This window comes from Equus quagga, chromosome 5 (assembly GCF_021613505.1).
Source record: "Equus quagga isolate Etosha38 chromosome 5, UCLA_HA_Equagga_1.0, whole genome shotgun sequence".
NCBI classification, from domain to species: Eukaryota; Metazoa; Chordata; class Mammalia; order Perissodactyla; family Equidae; genus Equus; species Equus quagga.
This window is the reverse complement of record NC_060271.1, coordinates 124112137-124131835: the sequence shown is the minus strand read 5'-3', so window position 1 is coordinate 124131835 and position 19699 is coordinate 124112137.

Sequence of the window (19699 nt, the reverse complement as noted above, 5' to 3'; positions counted from 1 at the left end):
TGAGAAAGCTGGGGCCATAAGAGAGGATGGATTTGCCCAGGGTCTCACACAGCCTCACTACAGACATGGGTCTCCTGACTTTCCCCACCCCATAGCAGGCTTTCTCTGCCAATGGCCACCTTGTACCAATCTCTCCTTTGTAATCTTGAGCCATTGAAAGGTGAATTTTCAAGGGGACAAGTCTGTCAAGATCTTTTTAAAAGAGAAAGAGAGCTTCCTTATTTATCCTTGCACAGTGACTTTACTTTTGTGACTTTGCATGTGTCTCTCCCACTAGGTGGTGTGTAACTTGAAGGTACCTGGAACTTGAGGGTGTCTAGAACAAAGAGGATACTCAATAAATATGGAAGGACGAGTGAGAGAAAGAGGAGGAGTAAGAATGGAGGAAAGGAAGGAAGACTGAGAGAACCAAGAGGGAAAGATGTTTTTCAGTTTTGAGATTTTATATAAGCAAAAGGAGAGTAATTAAGCATTCTGCAAATTGATGTAGTCAGAGATAAAAAAGAAAGGCAATTTGTGTTTATTGAATGGCTTCTTTTAAAATCTCAAATTCTGCTCATCAGTTTATCACTGAGAAACCATGTTTTAGCTATGGACCATTAACAATTAATAGCAAAATATAGCAAGGTTATTGGTAAAATCAGGCTTCAAATGACTTTAACCGAGTGCAATTATTACTCTTTCGTGGGATCCAGAACACCTCTCCCTTGTTTTTTCTGCTTTTCAAGCATAATATTCAATCCTTCCGACCATGATGATTCAGTAGGAACGGGCACATGACTCATTGTGAGATGTAAAATGAACTTTTATTAAAAAATGCCTCGTTTTAGTTTTGTATAAACTTTAAAATTTAGGACAGTTTTAGATTTACAGAAAGTTTGAAAGATAGTACAATGAGTTCCATATACCCTTACCCAGTTTTTCGCATTATTCACATTTTATATTAGTAAGGTATATTGGTTACAATTAATGGGCGATGTTGACACATTATTATTAACTAATGTCCATACTATATTCAGATCTCCTTAGTTTTTGCCTAATTATCATTTTTCTATCCCAGGATCCCATCCAGAATGCCACATTGCATTTAATTGTCCTCTTAGCTGTGACAGTTCTCATCCTACATTTTAATAGGAGTGAATAAAAATCTGTTTGCTATGCTTAAAAGTGGTAAATAAATTTTCCTGCCCAACATGGGCTGTGCTGGAAAACACATTTTCCACAAGTGTAAAGTTTTAAACATGTTTACTCTGTTACGAGGAAGTAAATGGCTATTTCACTCAAAGGAGATAAACACTTACTCTACCCCAAGGTTATACACATATTTTAGAAAGTACAAAAAATTATGATCATGTTGGTAAGGAATGGTAAACAATGTATATGTCAATGATGGAACAGTTAATGTACCTTTGACTGTAAGCAATCAGAATATGAGGGGTGCCACTGTCAATCATTTGCGTGTGAGTCACCCCAGAGTACCCAGGCTCCTAATTTGTATATATGCCCAGTCCCTGCCAGACCACGAGGAGCATGAATCCCTGCATCGGTCCAAAGCTGCTTTCAGCTTTGCACACACTCACCATAAGGCAATAGAGACCCGGAAACAGTGGTCGAGAGTGAGTGGAGGCCAAAGCAAGGAGAGACTGGTCGGTTCCTCCACAGATGGGACGTGCCTTATCCCCTATCCTTTCTTGCTCACAGTTGCTACTTAGCTTGTTGAAGGAGATACATGAGAGAAAGCTGTTTAAGCTACATGGTGTTTGTATGCAGTTTTTCTTAGTATTGTCTACCCCTCCAATAAAACTCATGCTGGGCCAATTGAAGTATTTCCTAGGGACTTTGTCTACTCAGGAATCAGAACCAACAGGGAAGGCCCTTTTCCTGCACTACTTTCAATCTGTGAAGATGGAACCCTAGAAGTACCAGAATGGAGAGAGAAAGTTTATAACAAAAGCAAGTTGAGTTGGCACACAGAGAAAAGCAAACAAGAGAAGTGAAAATAAAGAGTCTCATATCAGTATTGAGCATTCAGAGTACTTGGACTCAATTACTCCTGAATCAGCCCCATCATTGTTTTTTCTAAAATCCTGTCCCATTCCTCTGTGCTGTTGCTGCTTTTTCCCCCTTATGTAAGATTTCTGTCATCTAGAACTAAAAGAGTCCTGACTAATACATCTAGTAAAAATACAAACTATTTAGGCATCTGGTTTTATGTTATTCTTTCTTATAGCATTCAGGTTATTTCCCTTCTAATGTTTATCACAATTTGTAATTGTGTGTTTATTAAATATAATTTCCCCATTAGTCTGTGTATAAATGAGAGTAGAGACCGTGTCTGTTTGGCTCGCTGTTGAATACACAGCACCTAGCATGGTGCTTAGAACGGAGTAAACATTTAATAAATATTGATGGGGGAGTGAAAGGGTGAATACATGAACTATATTAGATATCCAAGTTATTTTATTACTGAAAGCAATAATGAACTTTCAATAACCTCCATGAAAATAAATCAAGTAAGAGTATGGGAGGAGTTCTCAATGCCCAAGAATTTAGACTACTGGTGCTTATGAATAAGTCATTCAAATTTAACATACTCAATTATTTCATTATCATTTAACTTGTAGGGTTTTCAAGTTGTTGAGATCTCCATTGTGTTTTATGCTTTGTTTTTGAAATTAAAATTTTCAGTCTTGCATCTGGTCATTGTAGCCAATTAAAATGAGGATGCTTGCAATTTGGATATAATGTGACGATGATAGAATTCTTTCTATCCAACAGGGTAGTTGGGTAGCCAAATTAAAATAAGATAGTTCCCTGGGTAGTCTTTTGTACAAATGCACTACAAAAGTTTGAGGGAATAGGACTTTTACCTGAAAACCACCACCACCTCTAAGAACTAAATTGGTAAAATTAAGTCCGAGTGGATGAGATAACGATTTCTGCAGAAGTCCCTTTAGGGTACAGGATATCCTCCAAATCAAAGCAGAAAGAGTAGAAATCTTATTGAAGGATGTGATCTAGGGCAGAGAAAGAAGATTAGACATAAAAATTGTGCACACATCACTGAAGGAAATATGTGTATTAGTTTCCTAGGGCCGCAGTAACAAAGTGCCACTAACTGGGTGGCTGAAACAACAGAAATGTATTGTCTCACAGTTCTGGAGGCCAGAAGTCTGAGATCAAGGTGTTGGCAGGCGTGTTTCCTTCTGAGAGCTCTGAGAGAATCTGTACTATGACTCTCTCCTAGCTTCTGATGGTGTACTGGCAACATTTGACTTGTAGAAGCGTCGCCCAGATCTCTAGCTTGGTCTTCAAATGGCATTCTCTCCGTGTATGTGTAAAATTGGATTAGGGCCCATCCTAAAGACCTCATCTTAACTTGATTATCTGCAAAGACCTTATTTCCAAATAAGGTAATATTCTGGGGTACTGGGGTTAGGACTTCCATATAGGAATTTTGAGAGGACACAGTTCAACCCATAACAAGATGAACTTGCAGAGAAAGGATGCTTCATTTGGAGATTTAAAAATGGGAAGCAAAAGAAAATCCATGTTTGTTACTCCCACATGGTCGAGGAGAAAATATGCTCACATAGACCTGGCTTAGCACTGACGTGTCTGTTTCTAAGGTAGAGATGAAGAATCATCTTTCTTCTGCTCCCAGCTCTGACCCCATGCTTATGAAGCAAGATTCTGGAAAGTATTTTAGTGTTCCCAGTAGGGGAGAGCATGGCTGATCTGATGGCATAAGCTTTCTTATCCATTCTGGAATGTTAATTCTCAATGTAAATTAATATCATTGTCTACACTATAAATCTATTTCTGTGGACTTTGTTTAAGGTAAATCAGTCCTTCTGAGCCCAGTACCTCTAAGTGCCATGGCTGGATCCATTTTCTGGATGTGTCACACCCCGCTATAAAACTCAGAAGGTGTAGTCACCTTGTTTCCTCAACATGATGATAATGGAGTACAACTTTTAGTAAGTTTAAGTAACATTTACTAATATTCGCCTACTATTTTACATATTATCTTTCCTAGATATATATCTCATTCATATCGATATTTTCAAAGCTTGTGAAAATGCTCAGTACATAAGAGGAGCTGAGAACTATCATCGTTAATAATAATAATTGTGCTAAAATGAACATGGCTCCTCCAAGTTACTGTTTACATAACTTTTGATAAATCTGAAAAACATGTATGCAGCCTTGCTTCTAAGTTATCTCCAGTGATTGCAATGGCATTTTGTTTCCTTGCTGTGAATTCCTTCTTTGGTTTTTGAAAAGCTCCCAAGATCAGATCTGGCTTTTATCAGTCTAGATAGATGCCCTAGGAAGGAGCCTAGAGCAAGTTGTCACATTGATGTTCCCATTGCACCCTGACCTTCCCCTTTATTAAGACTCATCCCACCCATAAATTATTTTAACAGCCTTGTTGAGGGGTAATTGACATAAATAACGAGGACATAAATAGTATAATATGATATCTTTGACGTATGTATATACTCATGAAACCATCATGACAATCAAGATAATGACATACCCATCACCTACAAAAATGTGTTTGTACTCTTGTAATTTGTCTCTCCTGCCCTTTCTCATTTCTGTTCCTGTCCCTAGACAAATCCTAATAGATTTTCTGTCACTGTAGGTTAGTTTGCACCTCTGAAGTTTTATATGCATGAAATTATATAGTATGCACTCTTTTTGATCTGACTTTTTGCTTTTAGAATAACTATTTTGAGATTTGCCTATGTTGGTAAGTGTATCAATAGCTCATTCTTTTTTTGTGAGTGTTACCTCACTTCATAGATATACCACAACTTGTTTGATGCATTTACCTGTTGATGGACACTTGAGTTGTTTCCTACATTTGGCTACCGTAAATAAAGTTTCTGTGAATACTTGAACACAAATCTTTTTATGGACATATGGTTTCATTTCTATTCAGTAAACACACAAAAGTAGAATAGCTGAATTATATAGTAACTACATATTTAACTAAGAAGTTTCCAAACTACTTTGTGAAGTGGTTGTTCCATTGTACATTCACATCAGCATTGTAGGAGAGTTCAAATTTCTCCATATCCTTTCCAATACTTGATATGATGATCAATCTCTTTGTTTTAGCCATCCCAATAGGTATCTCTTTGTGGTTTTAGTCTGCATTTCTCTAATGACTAATGATATTTAACATCTTTTTGTGAGCTTACTTGCTATTCATACATCTTTTTTGGTAAAAGTGTCTGTTCAAATCTTTTGCCCAGATTTTTTATTGAGTTACTTGTTTCCTTATTATTGAATTTTGAATATTCTTTATATATTTTGGATATAAGTCCTTTATCAGATACATGATTTGCAAAAATGTTCTTCCAGTCTGTAGCTTTTTAAAATTGTTTTAACGTGTCTCTGAAAGAGAAGTTTTTCATTTTGGTGAAGCCTAATTTATAGATCCTTTTTTTCCTTTTGGAAATCATGCTTTTCATGTAATGTTTAAGAAGTCTTAAATGAACCTATGAACATAAAGACTTTCTCCTGTTTTAATGTAAAAGTTTTATAGTTTCAGTTTTTAAATTAAGGTGTAAAATTCATTTTGCGCTAATTTGTGTATGTGGTGAGATGTACTGCTTGAAGCTTAGTTATTTGCTTATGGTTTTCCAATTTCTTGAAAAAAAAATCCTTTCTCTCCACTGAACTGTTTCTGTACCTTTGTGGAAAAATAAGTTATTTGTATATTCATGGGTCTATTTCTGGACTCTTCCTTCTGTTCTATTAATCTATTTGTCTGCCTTTACATCACTATTACACTGCCCTAATAACTTTCACTTCATAATAAGTTTTTAAATTGAATAGTGTTAGTCCTCCAACTTTGTTAATTGTTTTTAAAGTTGTTTGGGCTCTTTCATTTCTATTGAATGTTAGAATCATCTTCTCCATTTCTAAAGAAAACAAAATAAAACAAAAACAAAAAACAAAAATCTTGCCTGTTTTCAACTGGGATTGCATTGAATCTATAGATCAATTCGTGGAAAATTGACATTTTTAACAAGATTCAGTCTTCCAATTATGAATTCAATATATCCCTGGATTTTTAGGTCTTTTAAATTTTCTCTCAGCAATTGTTAACCTGTCAGTATATAGACCTTGCACAACTTTTGTCAGAATTATCCTTAAGTATTTTGTTCTATTTTATTTTGAGAAAGATTAGCCCTGAGCTAACATCCATGGCCAATCCTCCTCCTTTTGCTGAGGAAGAGTGGTCCTGAGCTGACATCCATGCCCATCCTCCTCTGTTTTATGTGTGGGATGCCTGCCACTGCATGGCTTGATAAGCAATGCATAGGTCCGCGCCCAGGATTCAAACCGGCATCCCCGGCCACTGAAGTAGAGCACACGAAGTTGATTGCTATGCCACCAGGCCAGCCCCAAGTATTTTATATTTTGATGATATTGTATACTTTTACTTCAATTTGTTATTTTTCATTGTTTTTATGTAGAAATAAATTGAATTTTTGTATGCTGATCTTGTATCATTCAAATTTGCCAAACTCATTCTTTCTAGTAGCTTTTTTTTTTGGTATATTTCATCAAAGGCTCTACACAGATGGCCATGATGTCTCTGAATTAAGACAGTTTTACTTCTTTCCCAATCTGGATGCCTCTTATTTCTTTTTCTTGCCTGACTTCCCTGGATAGAACTTTTAACACAATGTTGTATAAAAGTGATAAAAGATCTGAGTAACACTGTGGGCTATTTCAGTGATCTTATCTACTTAGCTTACACAAAGCCTGCTGGGTCCTGCTTTCTAGATATTTATTCTAAAGCCCAGGCTCTATATTTGTCAATAATGTGGGCATAATAGCTTTCATTAAGTGTCTGCTTCTGGTAGCAACCTACGCATATTATGCCATTTCATCTTCACAACAGCTGTATAGAGAGAGAACTTGCACAATGCCTACTTACCACTTAGCATGGTGCCTGAAGCCTAATAGGTACTCTAAAAATATTCACTTAAGAGCCAGCTCTGATGGCCTAATAGTTAAAGTTTGGTGCTCACCACTTCATTGGCCTGGGTTTGCTTCCCAGTTGTGGAACCACATCACCTATCTGTCAGTTGACATGCTGTGGCAGTGGCTCACATAGAAGAAATAGAACAACTTACAACTAGGATATACAACTATGTACTGGGACTTTGGGGAGCAAAATAAAGGAAGAGGAAGATTGGCCACAGACATTAACTCAGGGTGACTCTTTCCCTGCAAAAAAAATAAAATAAAAAAATAAAATAAACAAATAAAAATATTCACTTAAGAGGTGATTGAATATTTGTGTTATTATCTTTATTTTCCAGATGAGAAAATAGATCATTAGAGAAGTTAAGTAACAGACTCAATAGCAGTGATGAAACCAGGATTTAAGTGGAGTCTGTTTGAATTCAAACCTTCTTGTGGACAACCTTGACTCAAATTCCGTCTTCATCACCTGCGTGACTCTGTTGCTGAGTCATCTGTTGCTCATAGCCCCATGCTCTATAAGGATAATATGGAAGCCACTATTTACACTCATCTTTTTTAGCTGGCGGTCGTGCCCATATTACAGCCAATGAGTTGAAGTTAAAGGAGGGTTTACCTCAGATGAGTGTATATTTGTATGAGGATGCTTAGATTTGTATTTATCCTCTGAGAGGCTAGGTAAGTGCTCCTTGCAGGCTATTCAGTTACCATTGAGAGGCGAGGATAGGTGTAAGAGGGTGGGGATCTCTGGCCCCACCTACCGCTACTTCAATCAATGCAATGTTTGTTTCTATGTTATATATTGAAATGATACTTCAGATTTCACTTTGAAGGTGATAGATAGATAGATAGATAGATGACAGATAGTTAGATAACTGCAACAATAAAACCTTTACAAAAATTCTGCCTTAAATATAGCCCCAGATTTAATGTTTTAGGAATTCTTCAAAATAAAATGTGGAGACAGGGAATGAAGTCATTCTACAGCTGACTCAGTAAAAATAAAACCAGCAGTGTGTGAAATTAATTATTAATTGAATGCTTCTTTTAAAAAATCTTTGTAACGAACTGTACCCAACCCTCAGCCTATCCCAGGGCAGTCTGTAAGGAAGAGCTTGTCACTTGTCACAACACTAAGGCAAGTGAGAAACTTCGCTGAGGAAACACTGTTCTTGTCCTTCCTCCAAGGGCAGGGCTACCTTAAATAAGCTGCCCCGTGCTTGATACACACTTGTCAACCATGTTTTTCAGCTTCTGAAGGACTGTCAGCAAATGCATGAAATGAGGTCAGGTTTACACTTCTGCTGTCAACAATCAGCCAATTGTTGAGGTTGAATTATCCTCATTGCTAGTTATTAAATCATTAAATGTCGAAAGTTTATTCATCCTAACAGTGCTCAGTACAATTCAATTTTGTTTTTCAAATGATGAATAAAATGTCCTGAAAGCATAAGATCTTAAAGCTAACAAATTAATACTCTTCCTAAAGAAACCCACAGCAGAGACATGATTTATAACTTCAAGAATAATTGCTCATTTACAGATACCAAACTTCTTTGCTAACTAACACATTCTTACTGACTTTACCTTAACTGCCCATGACCATCAATGAAGAAACAGAGACGTAAACTGAAATTCATCATGTCTCATGGTAAGGTATATAGCTTAAATTGCTTTCAGCTGCAAGTTTCAGAAACCCCACCTCTAATTACCTTAAATAATAAAGAAATGTATTATTTCTCATGAGAAGAAGTCCAGAATAACATAGTGGATATATTATCTCACTCATCATACAGCCTTTCTCAACTGGCTCTCCAGAGAATTCAGCCCTAATGCCCCAAGTCATCTATTGAATATCATGAATTAACTTTTCTCCTATGTGTCTCGAATGGTACTATTATAACCACCCTTGAGAAAATTAAGAAAATAGACACATATATCATTTTCTTTGTGTGGTGGTTCTAAAGAAGAACCCAATTGAGGAAAGTTGAATAGTTTGGCTTCTCCCCCGAAATGACTGCAAGACACTTCAGCAGTTCCTAGCATCACATGCAAATGTGACAGGTCTCAGAGAAAAAGACCTTTTTCCTTTGCCCATTTCTTAGAAGAAAGAAAACAAGAAGGCTCCAGCACACTTTCCTCCACATCTTATTGGTCCAATGGTAAATCCATTGAATCACAAATATTTTTGCATAACGAGCTTCCACAGAGAATCAGACATCTCCTGTGGTTCTTAAATCCCCAGTTGCTGATACTTTTCTCAGAAGGATATAGATTATAAACCAGTGCTGTGAAATGAAAATATGCTACAACTATTATTTCTGATTCTATAAGCAATAAACATGCATCTGAATACAAAGTCTAGAGTTCCATTACGAGATAATACAGTTTGCAGATATTTTAGAATACTCTTTCTAGTATGTAGTTGTTCTGCAGCTGCATATGACATAAGCCACAGGACTTCAATATTTTGAAAGGATTAAGCACAACTAAAAAAAAAATTTCCAGAATTTCTGATTAGGAGTCATCTCTGAAAGTTGGCTGCAGTGACTCCATCATATTTACTTTATTAAACCATAGAAGTACATTACTAGAGATTTATATTTGCTAATTTTCATCCGTGGATTTTATGCTTGTTTGTGTGTGTATGTATATATATATATATATATATATATATATATATCTCCACTTGCTTATCTAACAATGTCTCGAACAGAATTAAAGTGCAGATAAAAGAACCCACCCTAGCTAGTTTAAGAAGAGGATTCATTGCCGAGTATCATCTGGTTTACAGGATTCTTTGGAAGGTTGAAGGGAATGACTCTGGCTAGAGCAGAACCAGGCCAGTTCAGAGATTTTTATTATCAGAGAGCCTCTTATTGAATTGGGCTGCTGCCAGCTCCAGAATAGGCAAAATGGTTTATACATATTGACTTTCTTAATGTTACATTGTTTTGCCTGCCTTAAAGTCTTGACCTAAAGGCTCAATCCTATTTCTTTATTCCTCAGATGCAACTGTTGTAAATCAAGGGACGATGTAGTCTGCGTTTTTTCTTTTAATTCCTTTAATTCAGTATCTCCCAGTATATCCCATTCTAGAATCAGATTCAAAATGAGGTTATATAGATTTGACTCCTTCAAACCTAATTTGAACTTAAAATTTCTCTAGTTATTCTTTCAATACTTTGTGACTTTTCTCCTAAGGACATGAGATTTCTTGCTCTCTTAGTGTATATCTTTCCACAATCCTTATCATTTTCCCCTCCACCCTTCCTGCTTGACAGAAAAAATTGCTGAGGTGCAGTGTGAGGTGAAGGGAGAAAAAGACAATGTTTTCTTTGCAGTGTTCTTTGCAGTTCTTAATTTTGTTCTCCTTATATAAACACGGAAAAGGGTAAAAGTTAATAAACTAAAGGATTTTTCATTGTACCAAAGCGTGGCATTTTAATGGAGCCTCTTTCCCTCTAAGGTGGCAATTCTGCAGTCTCTTAAAGATAAGAAAACGTATTTCCAACTTCCAAAGCTAGTTCCAACTGCTCATGATAGGGCTATGGATTCTAAGACATTTTAAAACATAGCACTTTATTTAACAACTGGAGTTGTCCCTAGAAATGCAAATATTTTACTGCCTGTCTTCTGAAAACGTAGGATAATGCAACAACGTTTATCAATAATAAGTTTTTTAGGGAGAGGTATAGAAGAATTCTATCCTGGCTAAGAAATCTGCTACTGCTGATTGTGGGCAAGCCTTGTTCTGGAGATGCCATGATAATGAAGCTATTATGTTGACAAATCCTTAGAGACTTACACAGTTTAGGGTTAGCTAACTCCAGAGAACTGGGGATTAGGAGATATTCTAAGATCTAGCCAGTATCATTACTATCCTAATGTATAAAATTGCTTTACAGCAGCAACCATGTAGGAAGTCTACTGGATTTATTGACTAGATAAAAAATAACTTGCCTTATCATTTCTGTGCAACTGGACACTTTTGGTATGCCTCCCTAGCCTTGAAATGTCTGCTCTTCAATACTTCACCCAGCTTTGTGCTGCTTTTGTATTGAATTTGTGCTCTGATCTGGATAAGGAGTTATTGCCGAAAAATGTTTCTGTCTTAGCTGAGCCCAAACAACAGAGGTTCTCTCTCTTTTGATACACCAGAGCTTAGAAAATATGTTTCTCATATACTCTTCTTTAAAAAATGACCAAAAGATCATTAAAATTTAATAATTTGAGATTGGAAATAATATGTTAATGTATTATATAGAGATAATATATAATATATTAATATAATGATATTAAGTGTTGAAAGCAGAAGTGCATATAGCCTGAATAATAATTGTAAATTTGGTAACAACACAGACAGCAAATACAAAATTCACTCCATAGTATACACACACACACATTCATTTAACAACAATAATCTGAGAGGTTATGGCTGCAAAAAATATTAACAAAAACTCAGGAGTTGATCGACTAAGATTTTCTTGTAATTAATAATAGCTTAAAATTGTTATTGGAATAACATAAAAAATCAAAATCAATAGTATTCTCCTGTAAATATACAAAACAGTTTGAAGATGATCTGAGAAATATTCTATGCATATTAATAATAAAAATAACCATGAATTACCCAGCCCAACAAAAATGTTCAAAGCACACGTAAGAACACAATAAAACTTTAATAAGAAATTTAAATATGAAAAAAAGGAGAGCCATATTCTGTCCCTGGATGGGAGTATTGAGCTTTATAGATATTCATTCTCTTAAAATTCATTTTGATTCTCCAGGAATAATAAATGTGACAGCTAGTTTGAAAAAATACATATAGTTAAAATCCTAACTCATTTTATATCTCACAATTAATGCTAAGTTAACATAAAATTAAGCATAAAAAGAGAAACTCTGAAGGAACCAGGAAACAAAAAAGCCAATCTTGAGGCACTTGGAGACTTTTATGCAAAAAAAACCACACACAAAAAAACGAAAAATAAATAAATAGGAATAAAATAAAGAAAAGAATTATAATGAAATCGAAATATTTTATCACGACAAATTCCTATTCATCGATACACATTGTAGACAAAATCTGCAATGCAAAAAATTTGGGAAAATGTTTGGACAAAATATTAGGCTTAAGATATTAATATTTTATATATCATTAGAAATATATTTTAAAAGTTTCTCACACCAAAATGGGCAAAAAACCCCCAAACAAATAGGAAATGAAGAATAAATTTTAAAGTAAAGGAAGTACACGTGAAAATAAATTTAATCTCACACAAAATTTATAAAAATTTACAAGATACTATTCTTTGCCTGTCATATTAGGAAAGATTAAAACGCCTCGTGAGGCGACTGTGTGAGCAAAGAAAGGTTCTTGTACAACCACCTAAATAAATTGAAAATAGTTTATTTGGGGAGCAAATTGGCAATGTTCGTATAAGGCCTTAAACTTGTTTAGATTATTACCCTCGTAATTCCACTGGGGAAAAGATGTGCCCTGACAATCAGAAATGTGTAGCTATATTTATGTCCATGTATGGTTATTACATGAAAAGCTAGCAAAAATTGAAATGCCTAAGAAGAAAACAACAGTTAAATAAGTTATGAAATATTATATAACATGGTGTGCGACTGGATTCAAGAACGTGGCTTCAAAAATGTTAAGCATGTGACTAAGGAAACAGGCAGTAACAAAAGAGCTATGTACAATTTTCTTAAAGTGCTCCATCATGGGGGTGCCTGCATTGGGCCAAAGCAATATCTAGGAAAACCACGGCAACTTTTGTTGCTGGGACATGGAATTGTGAGGGATTTTTATTTTTTATACTATATGTCTGTTCTCAATATTTGCCTAGAACATATATTTCTTAAAAAAAAAAAAACCTGAAAGTAATAGCTTAAAAGGTAACTGTCGTCTCTACATTTTGGAATTAGATTGGATTTTTGTATCTTTATATGGTGAAATAATAAGATCCCTATATGTCGGAATTGATCTCGTGATTATGTTAAAATTATTTCTAACAACTTAGAGGGTTGGTATTTTGCTGTAAGAATTAAATATGTCTCACATATTAATCTGTTGTACAGGATATTTTATTCACAATGATTCTGTCCTGTTTCAAATCTCTCAGCGTTATACCTGGATGCATAGAGCAGAGAGTGGGGGAGTTTGCCCATGGAATGAAACAAGCTGAGTTCAGACCTTGCCTCTGTCAGTTACCATTTGATTGCCCATAGGAAAATTACTTATCCTTGCCAAGCTTTTGTTCTCTCATAAGTAAAATTGGGATAATAACACCTACCACGTGGGATTATTTTAAGGATAACATGAGATAATCTATGTAAAGAATGTATTGTAAGTGTTCAACAAATATGAGCCATTATTTTCACTTGTAAGGGTACTTTAAACCTGAACAGCTCAAAACTGTGTAATTACACTATATTCAGCCTCAGTTATAATTACTACATAGTATAAATCTACTCATGAAGCCCTTGGCTATGCCCTGAATGTAGGTACAACAGCTGTTTGGGCTGCACGAGCTTCATAGTCTATGGTACCATGTCAATAGGAACCTTTTTTGGGGGCAAGTCTGAATTGAGCCCAACCCGGCCCAAGCTGGTGGGAGTAATTAGCCCACACAGTGAAATCTTGGGAACTTCATGTTGCAGGGGGTGCAGTCAAAGGAAACAAATTGTAGTGAGCAATACTGTGCTTAGATCAAGTACTTTCTTTTTCTATTAAAACCACTTTATTAATGTATAGTTGATATACAAAGAACTGCACACATTTAATGTATATGATTTGATGAGTTTGGATATGTGCAAACACTCGTGATTCCATCACCACAATCAAGGGAGTGCACATTTCTAAAAGAGCTGAAATCAGTGTCTAGAAGAGACAGCTGCACTCCCATGTTCATTGCAGCTTTATTCATAATAGCCAAGATATGGAAACAACCCGAGTGTCCATCGACAGATGAGTGAATAAAGAAAATGTCACATTTGTATAACGGAATATTGTGTAGCTTTAAAAAAGAAGGACATCGCATCATTTGTGACAAGATAATTGGACCTGGAGGACCTTATGCTAAGTGAAATAAGCCAGTCACAGAAGGACAAATAATGCATGCTTCCACTATATAAGATATCTAAAATAGTCAAACTCATAGGAGCAGAGAAGCCAATAGTGGTCACAAGGGGAGGGATGGGGGCTGTTGTTCAACGGGTATGAAGTTTCACTTACGTTAGATGAATAAGTTCTAGAGATCGACTGTACGACGTAGTGTCTATAGCTAACAACACGTTATTATAAGGTATTGTGAACGGGAAGATGAAATACTTTCGAAGAGTGAACCTCCACTGCTCAAAGAAGAGGATTTCATGGTGCACTTGAACACTGTGTTCAAAGGGAAATCTAAGGAGGGGAAGCAGCAGCACATGTTTCCTACCCCGGGGAGGCAGCACATGTAGTGTTGTGCTTGGGGTCACTGAAAAGAGAAGGGGAAAAGGAAAGAGTAGGCGCTGTCTTTCTTTGAGATGGAGTGTAACTGGAAACAGCCTCCAGCCAAGGTCAGGGTCAAGAGTAATAGAATCCTGGCAAAACGTGCTAGTTTATCTTCCCCCAATGAATCGCTGCCAAACAATATACACAGTGTCGCACAGCACCGGAGAGTGTCTGATGCATCTCCAGGGTATTTATGAGGACTTCTGTTTTGAAGATAGTTTCTTAGGTAACAGGGTAAAAACATATATGGATGAGCTCTCATTTATCAGTGCTGTGGCTTCCTGTGAAAATTAAACAGCAAGAATTTTGATATTTTTCTCCTGAGCAAAGCAAGTTCTTCAAAGGGACGAATCGGGTGGGGTTCTTTGAAGATGGTGTATGCCCAACCGACTCAGCAAAAAGCCTGGCATCTGTGTAAATGACTCAGACGTCCTGGCCCAATGCTTCTAGTCCCAGCTCTAATGGAGAAGGACCACGGCAGTGGAAGGCCTGAGTGAAGCTGTTCCTTACGGCGCGTGGAGCCCTCTGGCTGGGGCGTGAGCACCGTTTTGCTATGCTTATTCCAGTCACCTTCAATGTCCCTGTTTCTCAAACTTCATTCAGCTGCTCTGATGCCTGGAAGTTGTTAGACTAGAAATTCTAGATGACAATTAGACTAGGAATTCTTTCCTTTTTAAAACAATTCCCTTAGTTCTGTAACACAAGCTGGTCCCATGTTTCCACAGAATGATTTTTGTCAGCAGGGAATGGCCAGAAAATTGCCTAAGAACCAAAGAGAATGCTGAAGGGGCGCAATCCAGAACATGGAGGACTCTGACATGGGTATACAGGAGGCAGGGCCAGGATGTGCCAAGGGAAGCACTTTTTGGTTTAACTTGAAATAATTGTTTAGTACGACAAAATGTTTTGCCTTCTATGAAAATACCCCCCAAATTCCCCAATTTTAATATGAAAAAGCAGATATTTTTATTATAAAATAATGCATTTTTAATTGATAACATGGAATTAGAGTAGAAAGATTCCACTTTATGAAGATATAAAAATCCAATCCAGCTCCCAAATGTGCAACAGCTAACAGTTACACTTTAGACTGCTACTTTTCAGGTTTATTTTTTTTTAAAGAAATATATGTTCTAGACAAAGAAATTGAGAACATATAAATAGTATTAAAATATAATCACTCATAATCTCACTACCCGGCAATAAAAGTTGTTGTTTTCCTGTATGTTGTTCCGGTCTGATCCAGGCATCTCTCATGGTAGAGGGATTGAATGAAATTGTACATAATTCTTTTGTCACTGCCTTTTTTGTAAATCACATTCTTAACATTTTTAAAAACATCATTCTTAAATTCAGCAGTATATTGTATTTTATTAATAATCCATAATATTACAGGTCCCCACGAAATAAGTAAATAAATAAACAGCTTGAGGCTCCTGACCTAGTTAGTCAAAGTGTTCATTCTCCGAGATTTAGTCACCATTCTGGAAATGTAGAAAATGAGTCTTAGTGCAATTAAAGGAAGTTTTTTCTGGACAGAACACCCAAAGGCTGGGGGAGCTAATCAACTATTTACCCCCCAAACCTCCCCAAGCACGCTAACCCCCCACCCACCCATGTCCCCCTGCCAAGATGTGCTTAGACACCCTTGTAAATGGTCCACAAGGCAAACACTGTGCACAAAACTTGAAGGGTCACTCTTGCATATGCAGCTAAGAGGCCAGGTAAAGTCCCCTTTGTATGGAAAGAGAGGGGGGACTGCAGATGAGTTTGAGGTGAAGAGTCACAGATTTAGCTGCTCGATTCTGTCACCATGCTCTGGACGTAGCATTTCGACCTGCTCCGGCGTTTTGAATCAGGCTCTGAGGGACGTGCTCACTGAGAGAAAGTCCACATTTGGAAGCCATTTGCTTTTACAAAATGTTTACTATTCCAGCCCCTGACAGTTATTGTTACTGGAGTCATTACTGACGGAGTTCAGAAAGAGCAGGGTTCAGACAACCGCCCTGTGGACATGTACACGTATGAGGGAACAGAGACGGGAAACAAATGTGCATCTGCCGCTAGTATTGTTCCACCTATTCTGAAACCTTAGCTTTCTCATCACATCCCATCATTTGAGAGTGTTATAAAGAAGCACCCATACGCAGTATGCTGCTTCCCCAGCAAAGATAACAATTCTTTTCTTTTTTTTTCTAACTTTTGTGGGTAATTCTCCAACTATAACACATTTACAGTTGCCAGAAATAATCCCAGGCTGATTATTGCTTTGCAGATTGTTTGTGCTGTGTGTATCTTGAGGAATTATCTGGTGAGAGGATAGGTGTGAGTAATAAGAACTAAACTAACCTTCAGGGAGTTCCAAGTTCAGCGAATCACCTCATCAGATCAGATCATATCCATGGATGTGACCCTTTGCCTTCACAGAATCGACACAAGCAGGGCCAACTTGCCTAAACTTTTGTTGCTCTTAATTTTTTTAAAATACTTATTCCTCTATTTTTTATTTTTCTGGTTATGAAAGGAATTCTTGCTCATTGTAAAAACCATGAAAAAATACACAAAAAAATTTTAAAATTGTCTGTATTCCACAACCTAAAACAACAACTGTTAACACTTTGGAGGGTAGTTTTCATCTATATGGCCACTTCTAAAATAATGCATGTAGACCATACTTCATTAAGTTTAAGGTATTTGATTATAAGACACCATTGATTTGTGTACCATCAAGAAAATCTGTGGCATAGTGCTTTTTAAAACAATTTACTTCTCTTTTTATTTGTGTCACCTAAGGAGAATTTCACAGAAATATAATTTGTGGGGGTTGTAATTAACATAAAGTGAAACGGACCTTTTCAGAGTACACGCTTCTACAGTTTTACCACACATATAGATTTGTGTAACCATCACCAACAATCAGGATACAGAACACTTCCATCCCCCCAAAAACTCTCTTTTCCTGCCGCTTTTCAGACATCCCTCTCTCACACCCAACCGCTGATTTGTTTTCAGGCACTATAGTTTCGTATTTTCTGGAATATCATACAGATGGAATCATAAAGTATGATATCTTTTTTTTATCTTTCTTTTATTTTTAAACTAATTAAATTTTTTCTGATTTTTTCTCCCCAAATCCCCCCAGTACATGGTTGTATATTTTCGTTGTGGGTCCTTCTAGTTGTGAGTATGACGTTTTTGAGACTGACTTCTTTCACTTATCATAATGCCCTTGAAATTCATCTATATTGTTGTGTGTATCAACGGTTTGCCCTCCCCTCTTTTTTTGATAAGCAATATTCCATTGTATGAATATACTATAGTTTGTTATCCGTCCACTGTAAAGGACATTTGGGCTGTTTCCAGCTTTCTGAGACTGTAGAGAGAGCTACTGTAAGTATTCATGTGCAGGTTTTTCTGTGAACATAAGTTTTCGGTTCTCTGGTGTAAATGCCCGGATTGAGATTGAATATATGGTTAGATATATGATTTCCAAATATTTTCTCCAAGTCTGTGACTGCATTTTTCATTCTCTTAACAATCTTTCTCAGAGAAAAAGTTTTAATTTTGATGAAGTCCAACTTGACCAATTTTTTCTTTTATTGATTGTGCTTTTTGTAACATGTCTAAGAGATCTTCACTCAAACCCAGGGCTCAAAAATTTTTGCTTATATTTTCATCTAAAAGTTTGATAGTTGTACCTTTTATATTTATCCATGCTTCATTTGGAGTTAATTTTTTGTGTAAAAATTGTTGAAGGTTTTTCTTTTTGCATATGGATGTTGATTGTTTCAACATCATTTGTTGAAAATATTACTCTTTCCCCACTTAATTATCTTTTCTTATCTTGGTCAAAAATTGATTGACCATTGGTGTGGGTCTGTTTCTGGACTCTTTATTATATTTCATTCATTCATGTCTATACGTTTACTAGTTTAGATTACTGTAGAATTAGAGTAGATGATATTATATTTTTGATGTTGAATTCCAATTAATAATTGCTAGTATAGGGCTGGCCCAGTGGTGCAGCGGTTAGGTTCCCATCTTCCGCTTCTCGGCCCCCTGGGGTTCGCTGGTTCGGATCCCGGTACGGACATGGCACCACTTGGCACGCCATGCTGTGGTAGTCGTCCCACATATAAAGTAGAGGAAGATGGGCACGGATGTTAGCTCAGGGCCAGGCTTCCTCAGCAAAAAGAGGAGGACTGGCAGTATTTAGCTCAGGGCTAATCTTCCTCAAAAAATAATAATAATAATAATAATTGCTAGTATATAGAAATGAGATTGAATTTTGCATGTTATCCTTGTGCTCTGTGACCTTGTTATACCCACCTATTAGTTCTAGCAACCAATTATTCTGTTTGTAGATTTTTTTTGAGGTTTTTTATGTAGACAATCATGTCTTCTGCAAATAAAGACAGTTTTATTTCTTTATTTCTATTCTGTAGAATTTTATTTCTTTTTTCTTCCCTTATTACACTGGTTAAGACTTCCAGTGCTATTTCAATGCAAATGATGAGCATAAGCATCCTGGCCTTGCTTCCTTCAAATTTTAGTGGGGAAGCCATTCAGTCTTTCACTTCAAAAAGGTATATGAAGGGTTTTTTGGGTTTTTTGCTATAAGAAGGAATTTATATAAGATTTTCAGTCAATAACCAGGATTGTATTCTTTCTGAAACTTATTCTTAAATGTTTTCATGAGTGAAACAACGAGGAGTGGCAACAGTTCAGTCATTCTGACAGGAATAACAGCCAAGTTCATAGATGTGCTGGCAAGAACAACTACCTCCACTGCTACCTGGCTTACAACGATTGCAAGGCACCATGAATTTTAAGATGCATTCTGATTTTGGAAATGTTAAAAGGTGAAAAATGTGTATCTTGGAGCTGGTAACGTGTAGTATTTTTTTTTTTTACAATATGCTTTTGGAAAATTAACCCTATTTCACGAGCAATTTCCCAGGCCATAAAAAATCTTTATAGGCATATTATTTTAATGGGACCTAATATTTCATCATAGGGATCTACCAAAACTTATTAATCTGTCTCATGTATTAAAATTTTATTTTGTTTTCAATTTTACTACTATATATGATACTCTGATAAGCATTTTTAGCATCGGATTTTGATTTACTACCATATGCCTTCAATGAGAATCAAGTAGAAGTGGATTTGATC